Source organism: Ceratosolen solmsi, unplaced genomic scaffold, assembly GCF_000503995.2.
Source record: "Ceratosolen solmsi marchali unplaced genomic scaffold, CerSol_1.0 scaffold1, whole genome shotgun sequence".
Classification (NCBI taxonomy): domain Eukaryota; kingdom Metazoa; phylum Arthropoda; class Insecta; order Hymenoptera; family Agaonidae; genus Ceratosolen; species Ceratosolen solmsi.
In genome coordinates this window covers 2,513,336-2,521,712 of record NW_011948415.1, presented here as the reverse complement: position 1 = coordinate 2,521,712, position 8,377 = coordinate 2,513,336, and the positions used below count along the sequence as shown (strand labels likewise).

General features: G+C 43.6%; 1 protein-coding gene across 1 annotated transcript in view; it reads left to right on the top strand.

The window, feature by feature from the left end:
* LOC105369063 (Tie-like receptor tyrosine kinase) overlaps nucleotides 1–8,377 on the top strand; it is a 31,060-nt gene that overhangs the window by 13,498 nt on the left and 9,185 nt on the right. The window lies entirely within an intron of this gene.

Genomic DNA, 8,377 nt, shown 5'->3' with positions numbered 1-8,377 from the left:
TGCCCTCGCGGCCAAAAAGAGAAACCGAAAAAGAAAAAAAGAAAAGGAAAAAAGCGCAAACGCTCGTCGGATTTTGTCGCGAGGAATGAATTTAGCTTACCGTTGCGTTCGAAATTACAAAATACATTCATTCTTGGAGCAATACTTATAGTAATAAGTTTCAATCACGGGGCAAGAGAAAAACAGGGGAGGAGACAAAATACAAAAAAAAAAAAAAAAAGAAAAAAAAAGAAAACAAAAAACGAGGGAGAAGGCGCTTTTTCAAGTATTTCATTAAGCCAGCCGCCACTTTTTTCCCCGTCGAAGCAAAGCACCTGCACGCGCGAGATTTTCGTGTTGTTTGCCGATACTTTGTCGACGAAAGCGATGTTCCATTAAGATTCTTTTTAAAGCAGAAACGATCGGGATGAGAACGGACTCCTAATTATCTACATCGACGGCTTCGCTCGCCCGTGAACGCGCAGCATCCCGCCTCCTTAAGCAGAGACTCGACGCTTTACGTACGCTTTACGCCGTCGGGCGACCGGGGCGATAGTATTTTCGGTCGGGTTCGATATAAAAATGAGCGAATCAGGCCCGGGTAATCGATACACAGCCCCGGCAATAGCCCATTAAAGCCCGTCGGAAGAATACTAAGCCGGGGAAGGATGCGTCATCCTTTCTCGTTTAATTGCTTTCACCAAACCAATTGCGCTGGCGAATGACGGACGATCCTCGCGCCTTGACGAACGCCCTACTCCTTTCAATTCGGTCTACGACGTAAATATCGGTGTCGCGACGGACTAACGGGCCACTCGGGGAGAAAGGCGGAGTCTCTCGTAGGAACCGGAAACGTTACCCCGGTGGCTCGCACACTCGCGCGTGTCCTCTCGTCTTACGACGGGGGCAGACAGGTTGATCGATCGGAACGATTCTAAGGCTGAGGGCAACACACGAGCGACTTTCACTCGGCTTTTGATATTGCCAGCCGTGCGAAATACCGTTAGGTGGATAATAACGTCATTCTTTTCCTTTATTGCTCTAGTGTATCGTTTACGAGTTTTTGCGCGGCTTTTTCAGGACTGTCGAGCTTACCCGGCCGTTGCAAAAAATTAAATATAATTACGTGCATGTTTCATGCGTGCCTCGGGTATATAAATTCAGTCGGAAAGTCATCAATGAATTTCACGCTCCCGTACTCGAAAATCGATTCTCGCGTTTCTCGCTTAGAATTAGCCAATGTAAAGGCCGAACGCGCCCGAAGCACTTTTGACAGGCGTGACTTTAAGCTTTTCGGCTTATGTCTACTAGCGCACGAGGGCTTCAAAGCATTTATGTATCCCATTATGTTGCGGATATCTGCGTAAACGATACACATCATCCTCTCCATCGATGATCTACGATTGAAAAATGAATTTTATGCTCTGCACGCATTCCTAAGTAAGACTGTGCGATTTAATGTGTACACATGGCAGCTCGAGCATTTATCAACGATAGATAAACATTATCCAAAATATATACTAAACATACCATTTATTATTGTACGTATCTTAATTAAAAATTATTTACACGTACGTGGAATAATGCGGGATAAAGAGTATCGTCTGGTCATATTTCAGACGCGGTAAGGATAGACTCACTGTATTTCAATTTCCGACAAATTACCCGATTAACTTAACGTACTGTAGCGCGAGTTATTCGCCCCTCGAGCTTATATTTTAGGCTCAACTTAATTTGATTCGATGCTATTAAATCCAAAGGCTGCCGTGATTAAATAAGAAAATATGATGCATTTTATTTTATACCCACATGAATATGAAAAATAAGCGCCGAACGAACACGACTCGGCACTCCGACACCGATATATGCCGTTATAGAAAAAAAGTATTTATAATTATAAAAGTATATACAATTATCCTCCCCCCCCCACCCCCCATGCATCACTAACGTACTCTATCTTGATAATATTTCGCTCTAATCCTCACTTTTCCCTCATCGATAATATCAATGGAAAATATGCAGGCCGGCCACTTGGAAGCGAAAGAATACGTCAAAGACAAGGAGGGCGAGAGCTAGTCCCGATGAATCGGCTACTTAAATCCGCGCCTTGAACACTCTCGACACTCGCGCGGGGCATTTCTTTCTTATTACGATTGGCATTTCTCAGCGCATAAACATAAAGCAAACTAAAAGCGGTGCGCGTCCTCTTACGGATGAAATTTATGCGCCTCGCTCGAGGCGAGCTAATGCGGCGCACGCGAGGCACATCGGAATGGCGGAGTCGTGTGCGCGGCTTTTCTTCCCTCCGCGACTCCGCTCGTGGATTTTGCAAAATGACCCGTCGCGTGGGCAAAACAAAAGACTACTGGGCCTTTGTTCTCCGCTTGATGCGCTGCATCAAGTCGAGCCTCCCCCGCTCGCCTTTATCTCTTCGTCGTGAGGCATGGCTCGCGACCCTGTCGACCGATCTCCTCTCGTCGTACGCCTTTTCATTAGGATTCGCATTGGGCGCGGATGAGCGATAAATTGAATCGCTCGCTGAATACGCGTCGCCCTCGCGGCCAACCCCTCCCACCAGCATCCCGGCCCCCGGTACCTACGCTACGTCGCCATCGATAATTGCATTGCCGAGCCCGTGGCCTGCGACTCGTGTCTTTCAACGTCCTCCCGCCTTCGTCTAGTCAACTAATATCCAGCCCAGTCCATCGATCGATCGATTGGCCGTCTATCTCGTCCCAACGACCCGAGCCAACCCTCCTGCCCACCCACACACGACTTACGCATTTACATAATTTCAAGTGTCGTTGCTTTTTTTTCTATTTTTTTTTTTTTTTTTTCGAGAAATCTGACGACAAAATTCGTGTGGAGCTGGACACCCGATCTTTCCAACGGATTCGCTCCAATCGTCCGCCGCGTCGGTAATCGTTTCTTTACAACACTTACGGGCCGACACGTGAAAATCCGTAGTGACTGGTCAGAGTCAAGTGTATGCGCTTAAGCGTCGCAAATGACCACGCATGACACTCGTTGACCTTAAATTTGGCCAGCCATTGCTCGTCCAATCGTAAAAGTGCTCACGTACAAAGTCAACAATTTTTTACGCCAATTGACATCTGCATTCGAATAATTGCTTTGTCAAGTTCTTATGTCCATTTGAAAACCCCACGCCCGTACACAAATTGACCTTTCCGTCTCGCCTCTGATAATTCAACGCTTCCAAGTGTCAATTTGCTTCTCGTTGCGCAATAGACTTAAAGTATCGGAATTTTAATGTTCATTGTATGTGGCGCGTTAAACTTCCATCCCGCGACAAGCGCAACTTTATTCCATTCCATAGTTATCGACAAAAGCAAAATAAAACAAAAAAAACACACACGCGCGCGCGCGCAGGCACACACACTCACGCACAGACGCACGCACACACGCACACACACACACACGCACGCACGCACACACACACAGAGAAAAAATAAACGCAGCGTTAACGAAAAATCAGAAAAACCGATAATAGCAGTTATTCGCCTGATCCTACAACTCTCCTTCGTATTCTGAATTACTACCGTTGAACGATGCCTACCGATAATATCGCGAGATTAACGATCGAGACCAATTAAGCAGCCACAAGCGAGTTTGAAAACATAACAAAAAGCGCGTGCCAAATAACATAAACGAAATCGAGGTAATATTTACATATATACAATTTGCACACCCACGTCCGGGGAAAAAATTACGGGCGCAATCTCTCCCGAGTCTCAGTCGACGTCATAAAAGAAGCCACGCATCGGCCGTGACTTTGGCAGCTCTTTTTCATGGACCGCAGGCCAGCAGCCTCTTGGTCCCGAGGTGCGCAGGACGAATGGCCTCGGAAACCGCAAGACAACGCTATATACAACACTTTCTGCACGAAACCGCGAACCACAACGAGAAAGATATATATATATATATATATATATATATATATATATATATATATATATATATATATATATATATATATATATATATATATATATATATATATATCGTGGCATGGAGCGAGGGAGAGGAGGAAAGAGAGCAAGCAAAATTTATGACATTTAAATTTCGGCTCCCAGCCGCAGGTCGCTTTTGGCTCAAGAGTCCTGCTGCAACCCCTTTTCTATGCCTTGCACATTTATGGGATGCCAGAATAAGAGAGAGAGAGAGAGAGAGAGAGAGAGAGAGAGAGAGAGAGAGACAGGCGTAAAGTAAAAGCTGACTCGCTCGTTAAACTCTTTCCTCTTTCGTTTTTCTACCTCATTCGCTCTTGAACGTTGATTGTCCGTTTCTTCGGCTACGTACGTAGGGGCAATTACTCGATGTAATATACGTTTTATTGTTAGCGGTGCATACTCTCGACGGGTCAGAGTGACGCGATATTTTTCTTGTGTCTCTCTCTCTCTCTCTTTCTCTCTCTCTCTCTCTCTCCCCGCCCAACCTCCACCCTGGACTTTTTGCCACAACAACCATGGCCAGTAGTATTCTCAAATTTCACCTCGCCTTAAATGCTCTTGACCCGCGTCCTCCCTCTATAACGACGTAACCACGCGTCCCGGTGCGCCGGCTCCATTTTCATCCTCCCGATCCGCCCTCTCCACTTGTATTCGGATTACGTTTTTGCCCGCGCTACCTTCTGCCAACGGGATGTAACGTGCATATATATAAGAGGCGCGTTTAAGCGTTTTTCCCTTTCGCATTTAACAGCTGCATCCGCGCACTCGTTCCTGACACTCGTCTTTCCCGCTTTCTTTACGGTTACTTTTCTACGTTTTATTTGCACTCATGGCCATTGTACCATTACTGACGTCCAATGTTTCTAGCTTCTTCTATGAGACACCTCAAGGAAAAAGTGACATTGAACTTTATTCAAATGACGGCCGATACTTCGTGTAATCCGCGTTCCGAACTTAACAACAACCGATAAATTCTCGAAATAAAAATATTTTATCTTCGCAGCGTAAAAAATCTCGCCTTCCCCCGTATCATTCCTTCTCACGCTGGCGCTTTTTCACAATCTAATCAATATTAACGTTGGATCAAAAATTGCCGCGCTCACTGCGAGCCGCGCAAAATAAGCTAAAAATTCATGGACTAAATTGAATAAAAGTGGCCGAGCGGCACTTCGGAGACGATGTAAAATTACGGAAAAATACAGGGCCCGAGGTCTACTCGAAAAGCAACTCTCCACTCGAACGAGATTCTCCCCGAAGACTACGCGAGATGGGATTTCTCGGCAGCATTGGTCAGACGACGATTAAAGGGGAGCGATTGGGTATGGTATAGTGGTGGTCTGGCGATGGAGTGAGGAAGATGAGGGGAGTCGTATCAATAATCGGCGAGCGATCGGCGCTGAAAATCGCGGAATCGCGCGCACCGCACTCCATTGATTACGCTGCGCATGCGGGACTCCACCTAGTGCACGTATCATTACAGTAGTCGGCTTTAATGCAGGGCTGTCAGGCCGCGAACGAGGGTAACGACACGTGGACACAATAATCGTGGGTACGCGGATTCAAAGTACGAGGGGCAGGGTGACGTCGATTCACCGCGGGCAAGGACGGATAGCGTCGCCCTTGGATCGGATAGGCGTGGATGTGCCGCCGCCGTCACCGTCGCCGTCGTTACAACCACCGATACTACTACTACTATCACCACCACTATCACCACCACCACCAGCGCCACCTCAGTCGTTTATAGCTAGCGCCGAGACAAGCGTGAATGCATATGTAATAAATGGCACGGCGTACAATGGCCGTCGCTAAGGATCGGCGGCCATTTTTTTTTTCTTTGTCTCTTTTCTTTCCTTAGTTGTTGTTTTTTTTTTTTTTTTTTTTTTTTTTTTCTTTATTTTTTTTTTTTTTTTTTTTTTTTTTTTTTTTTTTTTTTTATTCCAAAGACCGGCATTTATCACGCGGCCCCCGAGTTTTTTCTTCGGGACACACGGCTACATCGAAGAATGGATATGGATGCCGTTCGACACGGCGGGCCATTGACTCGGCTAAAAGGGAGTCTGCACTTTTCGCGGAAGTTGGCCCGTGAGTCACGCTTTCAACGCTTTTTTCATCTGCGTTTAAGCAAAGTTAAGTTACTCGCCGTCGAACAAAAGTGGATTGATAAAGCTTCGCACAGTGGTGTTGGAATGCCGTTGTTTTCTTTCCTTTGATCTCTCTCGCTACCCCTCACCACCAATTCGCTTCACTCTTTCTCTCGCGCGCCCTCTCTTCTTTATGTCCAGTAAGTTTGCTTCTCGCTGCTCGCGATGGAAATTCTCAGAGATGTTTATTAACAAGTAAATTAACGTTTTTCACAATGAGAATAATACAACGTTCTTATAAAAGATTATATAAGAATGTAAACAGCTACAAATAAATGCCGAATGAATCACTTCGCGATTTATACTCGGATGAAATGATTCACCGTATTAGTTCTATTCTTTATGCTGGCCATTTTTTCTTTACTGTTGTGCTTATTATTCTCTGTACGCACTGTAATTAGCTTTAATAAATAAGACGATCGCTTTATCGTTTACAAATCAACAAAAGCCATAATATAATCACAACGTTGGCACTGAGCTAATAGATATATATTTAATTGTGTATAATTATTTTCATTTACGATACGCGTTAAGTGAAGTAAGAATCCAAGGTACACCATTCGAGTACCGGGTATCCTACGCAAATAAAGACGCTACATATTTATACTCCATGCCAATTATCCTACATAAAGCCGACTCCTTAACGAGAATCGTATAATTTATAATACGAGGACGTGGTCCGTGACATTTCGGTAAACATCGCAAGGTGTACATGAAAGTTGCGATAATGTCAGACAACAGGTTTCTGAAAATTTTAACACCCCCCACCCCCACCAACGATAAATTATTAAATTTTGCATTCTGGACAACCGATGAGCGGCAGACTTTCTAAAACATCGCCAAGTCCTGGAAAAATAAATTACCATACATTCGATTACTCCAGCTTTATGATTTACTTCACGATTATTATTTTACATACATTTTTCAAGCGCTATTTTATAGGTACACGGAGCAATAAATTAATAACAATTTGAATATTTATGATCGTGGTGCGGGTAATAAGTCAAAGGAGGAAGAAATAGCGTTAAAGTACGTACTCTATGCCTTCTGCGTTCATTATAAAAATAAGTGCCGTGCGCCGAGCGACGGCTGGTCTCATTAAGGACATAACAAATATCTGCCCCAACCTGGACAAAGTGTCGAGTTTCGCAGTAAGTTTCCCGAATGGAGTGCCAATAACAAAACAAATTCGCCAACGAAGGTGTCCAAGTAGGCGGTACGGCCAAAAGGAAAGATAGCAATCGAAAGACGGATAAATCGATTCGGGGACTCGGATTCTTTTGTAATGGACGTTCATTTCGGCTCTTCGGGTAATTAAACGTTCGGCAATTCACGGCCATTGCTCTTTATTATCACGTCACGGTCAAAGGATTAAATACGTTAATTCGTCCGGTTAATAAGTGCGATTCGTATGTATTGAGCAAATTATTGAGCAAAGCATCTATTATTTCCCGATGCTTTTGGTGAAAAAATTTACACGAAACGAATCATCGAGGCAGCTTGCTATTCGCGCCGCCTGTGCATATGTTCGATACTTATAGTACAAGAATTTCCTCTCTGCATTCTCGAATGGGACGCCTTTGCCTAGCTCAAGTTTTTCGATGAACGATAATACACAAATGGCAATAAAATTTCTAATGATATAATAATCGTGTTACGTCAATTGGCTAGTTACTTTGAGAAAAAATTTTACACTGTAATTTCATTCGATTACACGAAAAAAAGAAAAAAAAAGAAAAAAGAAAAAAAAAAAAGGAAAGATAAAAGAAAAGATAAAAAAGTTTAAATGTAACGTTTGTTATACTCGCTGAGAGCATTTTCAAATTATCGATAGGTTATTATTTTTCTTAGCCGTCGTTTTCAAATTTAAAGTCTTAAAATTAAATACTCTCTTTCTTCCTCAAGACGGATATTATCTCTTCATAATAGCATATTATAATATTAATCTGTTATTTTTTATCTGTTATTTTCCGATTAAATAAATTTTGTACTTAAATACCGTTTTATATGATATTGGCAGACACTTGCGTTAATTTAATAGACGTACCCGTTCATTAAAAGGCTCCTATTTACAATGCTGCTGTACTACAATAGTAAAGCAACAAGTTGATACGATGTCGGGCGTACATAAATTAAATCGCGAATGTGAGCGAATCAAATTAAAATACTCGAATATCATGATTTTTTCGAAAATATAGGCAAAGTCAAGTTAGGTAAAGTGGGAATATACGAGCGTTTTGGGGAGGGGGAGGGGGTATGGTGGGGGGGGGGGGGGGGGGGGGGGGA